This window comes from Jaculus jaculus, chromosome 5, assembly GCF_020740685.1.
Source record: "Jaculus jaculus isolate mJacJac1 chromosome 5, mJacJac1.mat.Y.cur, whole genome shotgun sequence".
Lineage (NCBI taxonomy): Eukaryota > Metazoa > Chordata > Mammalia > Rodentia > Dipodidae > Jaculus > Jaculus jaculus.
The window spans coordinates 91,738,899-91,758,119 of NC_059106.1; the positions used below are offsets into that span (position 1 = coordinate 91,738,899).

At 41.9% G+C, this 19,221-nt stretch overlaps 1 pseudogene; it reads right to left on the minus strand.

Annotated features, from left to right (window-relative positions):
* Positions 1-10,605: 10,605 nt before the first annotated feature.
* On the minus strand, positions 10,606-11,241 carry LOC101605914 (annotated as a pseudogene).
* Positions 11,242-19,221: the final 7,980 nt, after the last annotated feature.

Consider the following 19,221-nt stretch of genomic DNA (forward strand, 5'->3'; position numbering starts at 1 on the left):
CAGGAGCAGTGATTGACACCTGTAATTCCAGCACTTGAGTGGCTCAGACAGGAGGATTGCAATGAGTTTGAAAACAGCCTGAGCTACAGAGTAAGACCTTGTTTCAAAAACAAACAAAGGCTGGAGAAATGGTTCACTGGGTAAGAGCATTCGCTGAAAATGTGAGGGCCTGAGTGTGGCTAAGATAGTTCCTCAAGACCCACGTACACAGCTGGTGAGTTGGGTATGGCCTTCTGCATTCTCAATTTTATGGGGGGGAAAGACCAGAGAATCACTGGGGATCCCCAAAACTGCAGCTCCCCATTCTGAGACTCTGTCTCAAGGAAATCTCTAGATGAGTGATAGAAGGACACCCCAGGTTCTCCTTTGGCCTTTGTGCACCTGAGTGTATCTACACACTTACACACAAGCTCCACATCACAGACACTACACATGCAAAAAATAGTTAAACATTTTAACAAAAATAACTATTTCAAATTTCCTGATATTTTCCTGCAATGTATGGGTTTCAGTAATGATTTATGTAATCTTACATAAATGATTTTCCTGCAAAACATTTAGAAAAAGACCCCAAATGTACAGGTTCTTGAGTTCCTCAAGGTAATGCTAATATTGAGTGAGAATATGCTCAATTAATATACCACAGATCTTGAGTAGTTTGAAAGGACCACTGATGAATACCAGGGATCATAAGATATAAAACTATTCTACCAAAATGTTAATGGCAAAATTATGCTTTTTTTATTTTTATTTTTTGTTTTTGCTTTTTTGTTTTGTTTTGTTTTTTTGAGGTAGAGTCTCACTATAGCTCAGGCTGACCTGGAATTCACTATGTAGCCTCAGGGTGGCCTCGAACTCATGTCAATCCTCTTACCTCTGCCTCCCGAGTGCTGGGATTAAAGGTGTGTGCCACCATGCCTGGCTAAGGTTATGCATTAGATTATTTTTCAATAATTTTATTTTGCTTATTAAGTATTCATACACATATAATGAAAAACAGATAAATACATGTAGGAAATGTAGCCTTAGAACTCTTTTTTGGGAACCCAGGCTGTAGCTCGGATGGCATAGTGCTTCCTAGCATGTACCAAGCCCTGCTTTGATCCTTGGCACCATGTAAGCTGGGTGTGGTGGTGCATGCCTGCATTCCCAGCACAAGAGGTGGAGGCAGGGAGATCAGAAGTTCAGACAACCTCAGCTACATAATGAGTTTGAGGCCAACCTGGAATACAGCCAAAATACAAAAGTATTTGAATATAACTTAAAACAATTCTTTTGTTCCTGAAGGAGTACACAGCTTAAAATGTTGAAAGACCGCCGCTCTACTAAGCTTTAACTTTAGCATCTTGCAGCACTGCTAAGTTGTGCACAAATGGTCTTCAAAGGCATTTTCTTTGGAGTGACACATGGGAGGCTTGGGGCAAGTACTGCATCTGACAGTTGAGCAAGCACAACACACTGTGAAAGCCCACTGCGAGGCTGCAATGCCACCATAGCCTTTGGCTCTCTCGTTTCCTCCAGATGCGATACGTCAGATGCCCTCTTACACAACTCCAGAAGAATCCTCGTGCCCTCAGTTCAACTTGGGGTTCAGGTCAAGTAATAAGTAGTGCTACTGGTTATGGATAACAGTGGCTCTCCCGTCCTGGGTTTCCCTAGATTTTCAGCTCCACTGGCACAGGGTCCTCTCTGCCTTGCTGGCTCCCTTATCTCCAACACCTGGCACAGGGCAGGAAGCTCAATAAACCCTTCCCCAGAGAGATCCCATTCTCTTTAACCCACCTAAGCCATAGGTGTTATTGAATCTTGAAAACGTTCAACAAAGTTAAAAGCAGTCAGAATTATGTCCACATATGTAGCAAGTTAGTGATCTTTCTATCTGTTCAGAACTTTCTTTCTTCCAGTCTACTTTCCCCCTCCCCCTGCTTTTTCTTTTTTTTAAATTATTATTTTATTTATTTGAGAGTGACAGACACAGAGACAAAGACAGATAGAGGGAGAGATTAAGAATGGGCGCGCCAGGGCTTCCAGCCTCTGCAAATGAACTCCAGATGCGTGCGCCCCCTTGTGCATCTGGCTAACGTGGGACCTGGGGAACCGAGCCTCGAACCGGGGTCCTCAGGCAAGCGCTTAACCGCTAAGCCATCTCTCCAGCCCATCCCCCTGCTTTTTAAGGATCATTTTATTACAGTTTGAGAGAAAAACAACAAGACAGGCAAACTGTAAATCTCAGCAGCTGCTGAGAGGAAGGTAGATGGGTAAGAAAAGGAAAATGTCACTCAGGAATGCTCAGCAATGGAGGTCTGTTTGCAGCTACATGGTGTGTGTGTGTGTGTGGGGGGGGCTTTGGAGAAACAGTGAAAAAGTCCAGAGTGTCAGGGTAAGCATGTTCTATATCGGAAGAAGAAGCCAAAAAGGGGAAAAGGAAGAGCTATGCATTTTGAGTTAGCACTCAGAAAAGCAGGCAGACATAGCACTGAAGATCTAATGCATCTTTAACATGGGGACTTTCAATAGCAGAGGCATGGTGTTACATGTTTAATTGGGGGGCTGGGAGGGTGAAATGTTGCTTCTTTGCTTTATGAAGATTGAGCCCTGGATAGCAGAGATGGCCTAAGGCAGAATAAGGCTAGCATATAAACCAAAATGTCAACCTGTGATTGGTGGGTGTGACATGGCCTTCTGTATAGGCAAGAACTTGCAGATCAAAAGCTCACTTAAGTGAATAACCACAGTGGCAGTGACAAAGGTTTTTCTAGGAAATACTCATTCAGTTTCTATTTCTGGTACATTTCCATTCCTTTAAATACCTATTTTGGCTCATTGTTGACACTAAGTATCATGAAAATACGTAATTGAAAATATGGTTATAACATTCTATGAATAACTGATATAGTCCTGCCACTTAGGATAAATATTAAGAGGCAGTTGTCAACATGCAAGAGATTTTGGGCATTAGGTGAGTGCTGCTACTAATTAATTGTGGGGAGAAGGTGTTAACATGCAGGGTGTGGTGGCTCACACCTATAATCCCAGCTCCCAGGAGGCTCATATAGGAATATCATGGTGAGTTCAAGACTAGTCTGAGCTACCAAGTAAGTTCCAGGACAGCCTGGGCTAGAGTGAGACCTTGCCTCAAAAATTTATAATAAATGCATAAATAAAACTTCTTTAAAAGAGAGCCCGGTGTGGTGGCACACATCTTTAATCCCAGCTTTCGGGAGGCAGAGGTAGTAGGATCGCTGTGAGTTCAAGGCCACCCTGAGACTATACATAGTGAATTCCAGGTCAGCCTGGGCTAGAGTGAGACCCTACCATGGAAAAAAACCAACCAACCAAACAAACAAAAAAAAACCCAAACAGGAAAAAACAAACTCCTTTAAAAGAAGGTATTGGGCTAGAGAAATGGCTCAACAGTTCAAGGCGTTTGCTTACAATGCCTGATAGCACAGGTTCAATTCCCCAGAACCCATATAAAGGGAGATGCACAAAGTGGCATAAGTGTCAGGAGTTCATGTGCAGTGGGAAGAGGCCCTGGTGTACCCATTCTTTCTCTCTCTACTTGCAAATAGTTAATCAATAAAAAATACTTTTTAGTGCCAGCTCTCATGCGGCAGAGGTAGGAGGATCTCTGTGAGTTCAAGGCCACCCTGAGACTACTTAGTGAATTCCAGATTAGCCAGGGCTAGAGCAAGACCTACCTCAAAAAACAAAAACAAAAACAAAAATTTATTTTAACAAATAAGGTATTAACATGATTTTTTCCATTTACTTATAATGAGGAGACTCAGATCAAAGTTTAACTGTTCAGGCTGTGGTGATGGCTAAAAGCACTTTCTTGCAAACCCTGAAGGTTTGAGTTCTTAGTATCCACAGAAATTCAGATGCAAAAAATGGCACATATGTTGAGAGTTTATTTTCAGAGGTAAGAAGCCCTGGCATGCTCACATACATACATAAATGCACACTCACACATACACACACATACAAATAAATATTTTATTTAAAATATTTCTTTATGAGAAAAGGAGAGAGAGGGAGGGAGGGAAAGGGCACACTAAGGCCTCTAGCCACTGCAAACAAACTCCAGATGTATGTGCCACCTTGTGTATCTGGCTTACATGAGTACTGGGGAATTGAACCTGTGTCCTTAGGCTTTTTAGGCAAGTGCTTTAACTGCTAAATCATCTCTCCAGCCCAATATAAAATATTTTAAAATTAACTGCTCATCCTTGCTACCTCTATTTGAGCAAATTTTATTTCTATCAGCTTTCAATAAATTAGTAGTTTTACACATTCAAAAATATTAAAGCAGCTGGGTATGGTGGTGCAAGCCTTTAATCCCAGCACTTGGGAGGCAGAGGTAGGAGGATCACCTCGAGTTCAAGGCCACCCTGAAACTACATAGTGAATTCCAAGTCAGCCTGAGCTAGACTGAGACCCTACCTCAAAAAACCAAAAACAAGCAAACAAACAAACAAAATATTAAATCAGTACTGGAGAGATGGGTCAGTGATTCTGGTACTTGCCTACAAAGTCTAACAACTCTGGGTTTGATTCTCCATTACCCATGTAAAGCCAGATGCACAAAGTGGCACATGCATCTGGAGTGAGTTTGTAGTGGCTGAAAGCTCTGGTGTACCCATTCTCTCTCTTTTCTTGGAAATAAATAAAAATAGAAAATAGTAACTCAATTTAACTCCCAAGTACATTGGTAGTGACAGATGTTGAATAGTTGTACATATGGTCATACAATGAAGATTCTTGGAACCCTCAATTCTTTTAATTTTTTTGGAGGTAGGGTCTCACGCTAGGCCAGGCTGACCTAGAACTCACTCTGTAGTCCCAGGCTGGCCTTGAATTCACAGTGATTCTGCAATATTTGCCTCCCAAATGCTGGGATTAAAGGTATGTGCCATCATGCGTGGTCAAAACCCCAATTCTTAAAATATAGAGTCATAACGTCTCACAGGAGAATAATTACAATAAGTTATGACTTTCAGCAAGCACAGACATTGTTTACAGGTGTTCAAAGCCATAGAAAATGGTGGCACATGCTTTTAATCCCAATACTGGGGAGACAGAGGTAGGAGGATCATCGTTGAGTTTGAAACTACCCTGAGAGTGCATAGTGAATTCCAGGTCAGCCCAGGCTAGAGTGAAACCGTTACCTCAGGGGGAAAAAAAAGAAAATGCATGTCTTGGAGAAGAAGATTGTTTTTTTTTTTTTTTTCCTAGAGGCCTTGCTGAATAATGATAGAAGTTAAAGAATAAATGGAGATTGAGACCAGTTTAAATACTGATGGACACAGGGATCTACAAACTGGCTTTGCTATCCTGAGCAGCTAAATATAACCATGGATTCTCGGATTCATCATACAATGGCTGATTAGCCAGTCCTCAGGGGCAAACCTGTTGGTGATATAAAACATTGATTTTTTTTTTTTGTTTTGTTTTTGGTTTTTCAAGGTAGGGTCTTACTCCAACCCAGGCTGACCTGGAATTCACTATGGAGTCTCAGGGTGGCCTCGAACTCATGGCAATCCTCCTACCTCTGCCTCCCGAGTGCTGGGATTAAAAGCGTGTGCCACCATGCCCGGCTGTTAATAAGTTTTTACAAACATCATAACTACTCATATAAAAGGCAAATTTGGGCTGGAGAGATGGCTTAGCGGTTAAGCGCTTGCCTGTGAAGCCTAAGGACCCCGGTTCGAGGCTCGGTTCCCCAGGTCCCACGTTAGCCAGATGCACAAGGGGGTGCACGCGTCTGGAGTTCGGTTGCAGTAGCTGGAAGCCCTGGCGTGCCCATTCTCTCTCTCTCCCTCTATCTGTCTTTCTCTCTCTGTCTGTCGCTCTCAAATAAATAAATAAATAAAAATATTAAAAAATAAATAAATAAAAAAAAAAGGCAAATTTCTCACAAACATTCCTAAGCAAAACTGTACATAAGTTTCTCGCCAGTTTTTTAAGAATACTTTGGAGGGAGAGAGAGAAAGAGAGAGATAATTGGTGTGCCAGAGCCTTCTTCCACTACAAACTCCAGGCCCACACACCACTTTGTGCGCATGGTTTTATGCAGGTGCTGGGGAATCAAACTCTAGATGTCAGGCTTTGCAAGCAAGTGCCCTTAATCACTGAGCCATCTCTCTAGTCCTCACTTGTTTTTTTGTTTGGATGATTTCCAGGTGTCAGAAATCAAACTCAAGGCTGTGTGTATGCTAGCTAGGCAAGTGTTCAACCACTGAGCTTCATTTTGGGGTCTCTCCTCCCTGCTCTCCCTTCCTTTTCCCTCCCTTTCTCTGCTCTCACTCTCGGTGAAGCCCATGAGCGCTCTAGACCATGGCCATATGGTGAGCAGGAACTTTCTTTTCTACATTCCATTCTTCTGGGCTCCAAAATATCCCTTTGCTTCCTGCTTCTCATGCATGGAAAACAACTCTGCCTGCCTAGAGTTTGGGATTTTTATTTTGTTAACCTCGAGATCCTGCCCAGAACTTCATACCCACACGTGCTTCCTCACGGAACTCCACCCCCAGCCCTGTGCTAAGAGCTTTTGATTTTGGTCTATAGGAGCTTGGCTGAAACTGAAGCAGAAAGAATCTTAATGAAGGACCATTTTGTACAAGTCAAATATGACAAAGTAGCATCAAATTTTAATAGCTTTCCCTCCTTAGCTTTCTTCCCCAATACTAGTTTATCACAATCTCTCTTTCTGTACTTCTTGTATATATAAAAACATAAAAATGTAAACATAAAAATTTAGATATATCAAAACATGATTTTTCTTACATTTAAGCAATATAGAAAATATGACTATTCTATAATTAAACACATAGCTATTTTGTTTATTTGTATTTGTTTTGTTTTTTTCTTTACCTCATGACATAAACTTTATCCCATAACACACACAGCACCCTTAACTCATTTTTTGTTTGTTTGTTTGTTTGCTTTGTTTTTCAAGGTAAGGTCTCACTCTAGCTCAGACTGACCTGCATTTTACTATGTAGTCTCAGGGTGGCCTCAAACTCATGGTAATTCTCCTACCTCTGCCTCCCGAGTGCTGGAATTAAAGGTGTGTGCCACCATGGCTGGCTCCTTAACTCATTTTTTCCCCAGTATCTACAAAGTATTCCATACTGCAATCAAGCCTCTGCTTTTCTGGCGATTCATGGTGTCTGGTGCTCTCCTGTCTCTGTTTTTTTTTCTTCCTGTTGAGTCCTTTAAGATCTCCTTATCACTGACTTTCATCTGCTTATGTTGGTGGGATTTCCTATGTCATTCGGCTTGGTGTTGGTTGAGCTTCTTGGACCTGTGGTTTTGTAATTTTTACCCAATTTAGAAATTTTTTTTTTCAGATATTTCTTCAACTGTTTCTTGGGCCCACCCCTCCCTCCATACACTAACTTTTGATTACACAATCTTAGAGTGCTGGGCATTGTCTTGAAGGTCACAGGACTTTGTTTCTCAGTCTCTCTCTGTCCCTTTCTCTTTTTCTCAGCTTCAGTTTGGAAATTTTCCACTGCTATATCTTCAAGATTATTGCTTTTTTTCCCCCCTGCAATGTCAAATCTCTTAAATCCACCCATCTAACTGTTTAATATAAGGGATTAAAATATTTTCTAGCTTCGGAAGTTCCTTTTAATTTTATTTCATCGTTTCTTTTAAATTCTTCAACACATTCATAATGCTTGTTCTAAATTCCTGAATGAGATTTCTGTCATCTCTGTAACTTCTGGGTCTATTTTTAGTGTCTAAGTGTGAGTCAGACTATTTATGCTTCTTTGCCTAGTTTTTGTTGTTCAGCCTAGAGGTTGCAAATGTTATATAACCTGTGAAGCCCGAACTTCTCGCAATCTGGCCTTTTACAGGAAAGCTTTGTTAGGTACAAAATGCGTTGACAGTAATTGTCGGTACACAGCATGTAGCTCTTGTTCAAAGTTCAGACCCTTTGGGGTTTTTGCTTTATTTCAGTTTCTTTTCCTTGCTTGGCCTTTCTCTTCAGCCCTGGTCTCTTCCCACTCCATTGATACTCATGTTGATATATCTTTCCAACCCACATTCCATGTATTTACTTAACATACAAACCCCTGAAAAATATATAGTACTGTTGTGTATGTTTTAATTTTCTTTTCCTTTTCCAATTTCAAGTTAAAGTTTAAAAATTACCACATCAATATTTTTTCTCACACAGATAAACACTTGTTTAACAAGGACAGGGACATGGTGCACAATTTCCTATTTTATTAAAAAAGAGAAAGATAATTGCATAGTTTTCTATTCCCAGCTCCCATGTGAGACATATAGTTTTTTTTCAATTAAATTTTTAAAAAACATTTTATTGGGCTGCAGAGATGGCTTAGCGGTTAAGCACTTGCCTGTGAAGCCTAAGGACCCCGGTTCAAGGCTCGGTTCCCCAGGTCCCACGTTAGCCAGATGCACAAGGGGGCGCACGCGTCTGGAGTTCATTTGCAGAGGCTGGAAGCCCTGGTGCGCCCATTCTCTCTCTTTCCCTCTATCTGTCTTTCTGTCTGTGTCTGTCGCTCTCAAATAAATAAATAAATAAAAATTAAAAAAAAACATTTTATTTATTTGAGAGAGGAAGAGAAAGAGGCAGATAGAGAAAGAGAATGGGTGTACCAGGGATTCCAGCTGCTGCAAACAAACTCCAGATGAATGCTACACCATGTGTGTCTGGATTATGTGGGTCCTGGGGAATCAAACCTGGGTCTTTTGGCTTTATAGGGAAGCACCTTGACTGCAGTGGCTGGAGGCCCTGGTGCGCCCATTCTCTCTATTTCTGCCTCTTTCTCTCTGTCTGTCGCTCTAAAATAAATAAAACAACAACAACAAAAAATATTATTTATTTATTTATTTGAGCAAAAGAAAGAGACATATGCACCATCATGTGCATCTGGTTTACATGGGCTCTGGGGAATTGAAACTGTGTCCTTAGGCAAGCACTTTAACCACTAAGCAATCTCTCCAGCCCATTAATTTTTTAAAATTTTTATTTATTTATTTATTTGAGAGCGACAGAGAAAGAGAGAGAGAGACAGAGAGGGGGGAGAGAGAGAGAGAGAGAGAGAGAGAGAGAGAGAGAGAGAGAGAATGGGCACGCCAGGGCTTCCAGCCACTGCAAACAAACTCCAGATGCGTGCGCCCCCTTGTGCATCTGGCTAACGTGGGTCCTGGGGTATCGAGCCTCAAACCAGAGTCCTTAGGCTTCACAGGCAAGTGCTTAACTGCTAAACCATCTCTCTAGTCCCCATTAAAAACTTTTTTTTAAGATTTTATTTTTATTTACTTATTTATTTATGAGAGAGAGAGAATGTGTGCCTCTAACCACTGGAAACAAACTCCAGATGCATGTGCCACCACGTGTATCTGGCTTACATGGGACCTGGAGAATTGAACCTGGGTCCTTAGGCTTCACAGGCAAGCACCTTAACTGCTCAGCCATCTGTCCAGCCCTAAAATTTTTATTTAACTATTTGAAGGAGAGAGAGAGAGAGAGACAGAAATTGGTTTGGGGTATGCAGGACCCCTAGTGACTGCAAACAAACTCTAGTTGCATGTGTCACTTTGTGCATCCGGCTTTACATGGGTACTGGGGAATGGAATCCAGGCTGTTAGACTCTGCAGGCCAGCACCTTAACTGCTGAGCAATCTCTTCAGCCCATACGTACTTTTCTTACACACATACACACACTCTTTCTCTCTCTCTCTCTCTCTCTCTCTCTCTGACACACACACTGACAGCGCTTTCTAATGTTACCTACAAATTCAAATCAACTGCCCTCAGTCCATTCCCTGCCCCTTCTCCACTGCTACTGCTACTTAAGGAAGACTCAACAGTCAAAAGAGTTTGGGAGGTTTTCAAGACTCAGTGTGTAGCACTGGAGCTACACCAGACTGAGCAAAGCCACATCTTATGCAGAAGGGAGAAAAGCAGAAGGAATAAAGTCCTCCTACAACGCCATCTATCAATTGCATGGAAAAACCCAAGTTTCAAGAGGGCACATGGAGACACTTGGCTAACTGACTCCCATTTCACAAGAGACTGCCGAAGCTACAAAGAATCCCTTCCCCAGTGACTAGATCCAGACTGGAAGACACTACAGCTTCTCTAACCAGCTGTCTCTTGCTCACCGCCCCCCACCCCCGCAACTTTCAAGACATTAACAAGGCATCAGGGTGACTAACAAATGGAAGAACAAGTGGAGGGCCTTGGACTCTCGCCGCTCACCACTGACAGCCTCCTCCTTCATGGCTGGCTGTGTCACCTCTCCACTCCCCAATGTTGTGAAACCCACATAAGGATGCCCAACTTAAGCCTCAAAAGATCCTCCCATAATACTTAGTTCACTCATTTAGCCACAACAAACTGCCTTGCCATGTCTATTGTCCTTCACAGTAAATGAACCACCCAAGAGAACATACAACCCTCCATCCTCAACCTCATGAGGAAGATTAATAGCAAAACAAAATAAATATAGGTGCATTCACATCATCAGAGATGAGGCTTGTGGCTGTCCTTGCACAAATGGCTAAAGAAAAAAGAAATTATTTCACAATGCCTGGAGAATTGGAACTATCTTTATAAAGTCAGAACAGAGTGGGTAAAGGGCTGCAGATGAGCTCAAGAGAGAAAAATATTTCCAGAAAACAGGAGGGAGCATCGCCAAACAAGCTTTTGCTGTCTTGCTTCCTGCCGGCCCTCTTGGCTTCGGACTTCACTGGTTTGGCTTTCTTGGGTTTGGATGCCTTGACTGACTTGACCTGGATGACCTCGGCAGTTTTGGCTTTCTGGACTGTGGTGGCCAGCTTCTTGGCTTTGGCTGAGGTGGCTTTGGGAGCTTGCTGGGGGCTTTGGGGCAGCCTTCTTGGGCTTGGCTGCCTTCTTTGGTGTGGCCCGTTTCTCGACTCCTTGTTCTTCTTGTTCACCACTGACTTCATGAGCCGTCTGGAAAGACCCCGTGGGACTTAGCCCTTTGGTTTTCTTGGGGACACTGGTGGTCACCAGGCTTTTGATGGATAACTTGATCTGGGAGTTGATGTTCTCACCTCCCTTGTAGTGACTCTTGATATACCACTGGACGGATTAGTGTAGGAGCCACTGTGATTCTTTTAGCCTAGATGGCAGTCATGGTCATGCTGAAGATTTGGGGTGGGCTGTGGACTTCTTGGAGGCCTTGGCCCACTTGGGCATTCCACAGGAGTGGACATGGAGTTCTCCATCATGGCGGACTGCCTGTTCCTGCTGTTGAAGGGGCTGTCCAAAGGACCAACCCTTACCAGAGGCTGAGTGGAACTGAGTGGAGATCTGCTCTCTCCCTCGGCTACCAGGGAGGTCTGGGATGGGAGTGACTGCCTCTCGTCCCCAGACAGCCTGTCCAGCTGGCTCTCGGTAGCCCAGTCTCCGCTGCTCTGTGGGCAGGTCTGGGTCCCCGAGCCAGGTGGTGGTTCTCCTGCCACCTTCTCTGCCTCTATGTCCCAGCTCTGCGTCTCTGTTTTCAGGTTTTATTGTACATTGCATTCGGTTAATTCCTTTTTCGCTGTGTGTAACGAATCTGTGTACAAGTCGCTTTATCTCATTCTTTCACTTGTGTGTGGCATACCATCATAAGTACAGCCCACATTTACTTATCCCTGCTCCTGTGTGCGGTGCTGAGGGCCAAACCTTCAGTCTCTTGCCTGCTAGCCAAGCACTGTATCTTACTTGCCTAGTCAGTTAATGTATTCACAGGTTCTGGGAACTAGAAAGTGTCTTTAAGGGGAAATATTTTTGTGCCTACCAAGTCAACTTTTTATTTATTTTGGTGGAGGGATTCAAGGTAGGGTCTCACTCTAGCCAAGGCTGACCTGGAATTCACTCTGTATTCTCAGGGTAGCCTTGAACTCATGGCAATCCTTCTACCTTATGCCACCCAAGTGCTGGGATTAAAGGTGTGTACCACCATGCCCGGCAACTTTCTAATTTTTGCCAATATAAAACATTTCAATGTAAGGTAAACAAGAACTTCTGTGAATTTCTAAGGGAAAAATGGATAGAAAATAATTACTGTTGGGGTTCCTATTCCCACTGAAGGGTTAATGACTTTTCCTGAAAACCAGAGGGAACTAAAGAGTTAATAACTATTCCTGAGGCTAGAAGGCCATAAAAGAAACAGCAGTGGAGTTCAGCCCGGCTCCTCTGATTGAGGTACTCCCCTTAGCTCAGATGGCCTTGAAGGACCAACAATCATCTGAGCATCCTCCCTTAGACAATCCTGGCTGAAGAAGCCTATTCCGAACAAGGACACAAACAACTACAAGTTCTTTATCTACTGCACTTGGTACAGTGTGTTTGGCTCAGTGCTTCAGCCTTCATCCCACGGGAGGCTGTTGCCCCTCACTGTTTCTCTCAATAAACAGTCTGTTTGTAGAGATTAAGTCTGGTGTTTTCTTTTGCTTTTCTCTTACACTTTCCTTACACCCACAACCTTGCCAACTCTGGCCACTATATGGCAGTGGCCTCTCCCCTCCCCTGCCTATCACTACCCATTGCCACTGGCTCCGCAGCCCTCCTTGACTCTGAAAGGGGCTCTGGTGGTGGGAACTTTCCTGACCTGACTCACCTCTGGCGTCTAATATGGGAGAAGCAGAAGACCACCTTTAGTACCTCAGGTATGAGTGAGCAAAGGTCCTTTATCAACCAATTACAGTTTGAAACCTTCGAAGAACCTAGAAATGAGATCATGTCCAGTCTCCAGCACAGAGAACATAAAGTAAAAGGAAAGAAAAGGACTGGCAGAGATTTCATTTCCATCTCATTTTGAACATGAGATGCATGCTGGTTTTGCTTTGCAGTTACCATAGAATTTATCGACACACCAGAACAGTGTGCTCCATTGTTACAGACCTGCAATAACACCCAGTTAGAGCAGAAGAACCCTCAAACCCTGCTGGAAGCTTGCAGCTCTACCTCTCTAAGAGGTGAGGCAGAAGCATCTGAGTTTGCCTTCTCCTGGAGGATCCCAGCACTGACTGCCAGGGCATCAGCAGCAAAACAGGGAAGTGAGGAGATGGCGCCTCCTGTCATTGCCCTGCCACCAGATGGTGCAACATCAATTTATGCAGAGTCTGTAATTGACTCTAATGTGGTGCTAAATTCTCAGACAAAACAGAAGACCAAGATGACAGATAACGAGATTATGAAGTTAAAAACTACAGTGAGGGCTGGAGAGATGGCTTAGTGGTTAAGCGCTTGCCTGTGAATCCTAAGGACCCCGGTTCGAGGCTCGGTTCCCCAGGTCCCACGTTAGCCAGATGCACAAGGGGCGCATGCGTCTGGAATTCGTTTGCAGAGGCTGGAGGCCCTGGCGCGCCCATTCTCTCTCTCCCTCTATCTGTCTTTCTCTCTGTGTCTGTCGCTCTCAAATAAAAATAAAAAATAAAAAGATTAAAAAAAAACTACAGTGAGCATAGATGACACAAGGAGAAAATGTACGAGATATGAAAAAATCAGACAAACAGTTCTGGTAGATTTCACTGCCACTGAGGTAGCATAGTCACTGGAGGCCACTGGTAAGAAGGTCCATTGACAGAAGCAGCCAAAGAAGGAGCTGCTCATGAAAGTCAACTGATGAATGCATGACCGAAACTCAGCACAGATAATTTGGATGGTTAATTGGTTGAAGAGGAGGTGTTTGTAGTCGTGGAGTACCTTGTAGATGATTCCATTGTCACATTGTCCCAGAGAGCTTGGAGGAAACCCAGTGTCTACATGCTGATCATGTGACCCACAGATATGCACAAAGAGACAGTGTGTATTCTTAGAGCATTCCTACCTGTATACTGGCCAGGACATTATCAAGCTTGACACTGCTGACCATCAACAGATAGCAGGAATCATCACCATGCCTTATATTCGTTCTTTCAGGGTTTTTTTCTCCCATTTCTAAAACAAGCCATAAGCATTTTTTACATGAAAATTATTACTCTTGGAGGAGGGATGACTTAAAGGGATGGTCTAAATAATGTGGAGGGGAAAACTAATTCCTGAAGACAACCAAGAGGAAATCACAGTGAGACAATTATGATTTTCATGCTTATTATTATTATTAACAATATATTTTGTATGGATTCATCCTGTATTGGGATTTTATTGTTTTAAAATATTTTATTTATTATTTATTTGTTTGCAGAGAGAGAAAGGAGCAGATATCTGTCTATCTGTTTATCTGTCATCTATATATATATATATATATATATATATATATATATATACACATATACATATATATACATATACACACACACACAGAGAGAGAGATAGAGAGAGAGAGAGGGAGAGAGAGGGAGATAATGGGCAAACAAATTCCAGATGCATGTGCCACCTTGTGCATCTGGCTGTATGTGGGTACTAGGGAATCAAATTCCAGTCATTAGGCATTGCAGGCAAGTACCTTAACCACTGTTCCATCTCTCCAGCTCAAATTATGACTTTTAGATGAGCCCCTTTCTCTTTAAGGTCCAAGAAGAATTGTGGATGTACTACTTGAGATTTTCATTTTGTTTTGCTGACTTTGAAATACTAGACACCATTTCTTGCAACCTTTGTGATATTTCTGGGATTTTCTTGCTGCTGCAAATAGATACCTATCTGACTTTATGTGGGTGGCTGGGAAGTTGAATCTGGGGACCTCTACTCTTTGCAAGCAAGCACTTTTAACCCTTGAGCCATCTCTCCAGCCATGCTTTGGGCTCTTTCTGTCTTTTTTTTTCTTTTTGTTTTTTTATTTTAAAAAATATTTTATTTATTTATTTGAGAGAAAAGAGAGAGAGAGAGAGAGAGAGGCAGAGAGAATGGGCACACCAGGGCCTCCAGCCACTGCAAATGAATTCCAGATGCATGCGCCCCCTTGTGTGTCTGGCTTATGGGGTCCTGGAGAGTTGAACCAGGATCCTTTGGCTTTGCAGGCAAATGCCTTAACCACTAAGCCATCTCTCCAGCCCTTTTTTTTTTTTTTTTTTTTTGGATTTTCACAAGGTAGGGTCTTACTTTAGCCCAGGCTGATCTGGAACTCATTCTATAGTTCTTGCTGCTTTGGGATATTCCTAATTCTTAAATGTCAGATTTGAGTTTTCAGTTTATTTCATCTTCTGGTCTTTTCTTTCTCCATGGCTCCCCCTTTCTGTGAATTGTTCCTTTAGAGCTAGTTGCAGTGAGAGGTTTTTCTCATGTCTAAATTCAAGGCAAGTATGATAGAAAATTACATCATTCTTTGTATTGGCAAAGAGCTTGGCATAGTTTAACTTTGGAAATTAAGACCAACTATTGTTTCATGCAGTGTTTCAGTTCAGAACTTCGACTGAAGGAAGGAAAGAAAATTATATGGTTTTGACTGTTTTTAACAAATGTGAAAAGCCAGTTTTAGAAATTTCACAGTAATGTGTTTGACATTTGTTACATGCATAAAAGAGAAACCTAATTCCTCGATACAGGGGAAGAATCCCACTCCCTGCACATCCTCACAGCTTCGTCCTCTTCCATTTCTCCTCATATTTGGCTTTTGGATCCAAAGTGATTGTTCTTGCTTTAGCTTGGGCTTTGTGGCTTTGGTAACACTGCCTTCCCTTTTTGGCCCAGAAATAAGTTTCTGTAAATGTTGCAATTTTAGGTTTATGTTTTATTTTTTGTTTTGATTTTTAATCAACCTTCTGTTGCCTCACAGATGCCCCTTCACCCCTGGGGAAACTAATACAATAACCACTGAATTTTCAGAATTTAAAAGTTGAAGGGTATTTTTCTATTGTAAAGGAAAAGTATTTGGGGCTAGCAAAAATGCAGTGAGAGTCTTGAACCTTGGAGAATTCTAGAATACTTACAACCATGAAAGAGAAATGTATTTGTAAACTATGAACCCTTGTCACAGTTTTTGCTGTCCCCACCTGTTGCCCATGTTTTATTGTTTGTGAGAAAAGAAACAACAAAGCACTTGATGAAGTCATGCAGTTTGCAATGTTTCCTTAGCCTTTGTTTTTAAAGTGAAATATTCTTATTGATAATAATACTTTAAAAATTATTTATTTATTTGTGTGTGAGCACACCAGGGCCTCCTGTAGTTACAAATGAATAACAGATACATGTGCCACTTTTTGTATCTGAGGATTCAAACCTGGGCCAGCAGACTTTGCAAGTAAGCTCCTCAAAGCCCTGAGCCATCTTCCCAGTACAATAATACTTTTCATCTTAAGGCTTTAATTAAAGGTCTGAGAGTGTAGCTCAGTTGGTAGAGGAAGCATGCATGAAGCCCTGAGCTCAGTCCCTAATACCACATAAACCAGACATGGTGGTACATGCCAGTAATCTCAGAACTCAGGAGGTAGAGCCAGGAGGATCAGAAGTTCAAGGTCATCCTCACCAGCCTGGGATATGTGAGACCCTGTTATCAAAAGAAAAAAAAAATTAGGGCTGGAGAGATGGCTTAGCACTTAAGGTACTTGCTTGTGAAGTGGAAGGACCCATCTTTGACTCCCCAGATCCCATGTAAGCTAGATGTAAATGGTGATACATTTGCAAGGTTGCACATGTGCACAAGGTGTTGTTCATGTTTGGAGTTCAATTACAGTGGCTGGAGGCCCTGGCATGCCAATTCCCTCTCTCTCTCATTTAAAAGAAGGCCAGTCTGTTGGCTTGCCTCAAAAAAAAAAAAAGTTAAAATATATGGATGATAGTGCACATATATATAGAAAGGACATAAGAGATATAAAAAGACCAAATTTTGCCTAAAATTAATTTCCTTTTATAAAGATCAAAAAGCTAATTTTCAGGCTAAACAGATAAACACCATGCTTAACGTTAAAGATTTTTCAATTGTTGGCAGACTCTCAAGGATGCTTTAAAAGTTTTCTATTGGATATTGTAGCAGACAGCTTCAGCTTCACTGGGATGAACTTCCAGACCAGGAACAAATATGGAAGGAAGGGATTTACTGAAGCGTACAGACCCAGGGGAAGTTCCATATGATTGAAGAAGATGCTCCCCTCTTAAACAACCAGCCAGAGAGAGAGAAAATCTGAGGGCCAAAAACAAACTCACAGCACACTTTAGGAACTCCAGGCAGAACTAGGCACTTTGCATGTCTTTAGACTGGAATCTCCAACCCACCACCACACCTTAAGGCTTGACCCTAATGATCCTCACAATGACACCTCCTCCATCCAGGTGGATGGAAATCCAAGAAGTTTTAATAAGCTCTTGAATCTATTGGGGGGCATTTATTCAAACTACCATAGATACAGACTTAACCTAAATTCAGTTTACAGTAGACACAGATGATGTCTTGTCCTGGGTGGGTCACAAAGTCATAAACACAGATGTAATTCACATTGTTTGGAGGTCTAATCAGGTTAGACATAGACAAGGCCCTATCACATTGTATATTACAAATAGGTAAAATAAATTTCTTAGATAAAAACAAACAATTTCAAAATAAGACAAGAAATGTCAGGATACTTACCTCTCTGCTCTGTCATTCCTTTGGCTTTTGCTTACTATTACGTGCTATTTAAAGTCATGGCAAGCTGGTCTCTGGATAAAGGGATGATACACCTTTATCCCTATGAAGGTTTAAGCCATATGTCCCCCAAACCTTGTCCAGAGACAAAATGGCCAATTGTCTCTAACAAGTAAAAGGGAATGACAAACAGCATTTAACTTTGGTTTTCTTTATAGTTCTTCTTTTGAACTCCTGAAGTCATTGCTGTCAAAAATGCTTTCAAACATAGGTGCCTAACTTATGTACTGTATTACTTATCTTTTTGCTGACAATTTCTAGGTTAAAGCAATTAGTTTAGAGGTATATTGTTTTTAAGACTGGTAACAGGTTCTGCCTGTATTTATAGCTATTAAATATTTCAAGGATAAGACATGCCTACTTCCTGTTTCTTATATGGTCTATGCTGTCACAGAAAACTTAACTTGGAGGTTAGACAAAATAACTTGAAGCATTTGTGTCATTCTTTAACTAAATACATTTTACTAATCAGAAGTGATCAGTCCTATTGGCTTCCTAAAGGAGGGAAACCACTTGGCCAGCATGGCCCCGACTCGTCCTAGCAGACAGCACCAGTGCAGGAGAGGCTATAGGGCTATTCCCGGTCCTAAAGTCTCCACTGGAGAGCCATTAGTGACCTCCAAAATTAATCCTGGATTAAATTTTGGCTATCTGCTTCGTCTTAAACACTCAGAGAGAAGTGTATAACCAAAGATAAAGGGATACCTCAAATATTATATGAATGGCCTATTAAGTAACAGAACAAGAGTTTTCCAAAGGGTGAAAAGAAACAAGGTCTTAAGTCATATGGCCCCCTCTCTAGTAGTTCTAATTCTATAATAAGGAAAAACAACCATAGACGTCAAAATGGTTATTTTCAAATCTAAAACATATATGGATGACTCTGACCAAGGGTTGCTTATTTCAAAAGATTTCCTTATACTGGAAACAATGGTGAGTCCCTTCTAGCTTGTTCCAGGACATCAATAAATAAGTCCTGAGGTCAATAATTTTTGCACAGTCCATACTGGCTCCCAGTGGGTCTATGGTACCAACCTTTGGCCTTAGTTACCCCAAGGACAATTTTAAAAATGTACACTCTGGAAGGCTACTATACAAAATATGGTATATTCAAGGTTAAATATTGTATATGTGTTACAGATAACTCTGCTAATATCTTGTTTGTTTTATAAGCCATACAGAGGCAGATTCAGACCATGTCAGACACTATTGTGTCATTCAACGAACAGTTCAGGGAGAAAATCTCAACCAGCTCATGTTCAGATGGTCCTGAGACAATCCACTGCCATCTACGTGGGTTCCCTCAAATGCTCCCCAAGGCCTAGAAGTCCACAAGAAGGACAGTTGTAAAGGTGGCCAGTTTGCTGTTCTCATTAACTCCTTACTTTTGTTCTTTCTCCCCAGTGTTTTCTTCCACGATTATCTTCCTGTACTCCATCAATACATGTTTGAGATCCTTTAGAATAGTTCTTCTCTCTGGGAGAGACTCTCTAACTGCCATATTTCTATACCCCATTCAACCCAATGTAGTTCAAGTTCTGGCATCATTGTCTCCTTTCCTCTAACAGCAGTTGAGTATCTTCTCATGAGAGGGGGGAATGATGCACAGTATAGTGACAGTGACTGGACTCCTGAAGGTAAAAAAGGCAGGAAATGGGCT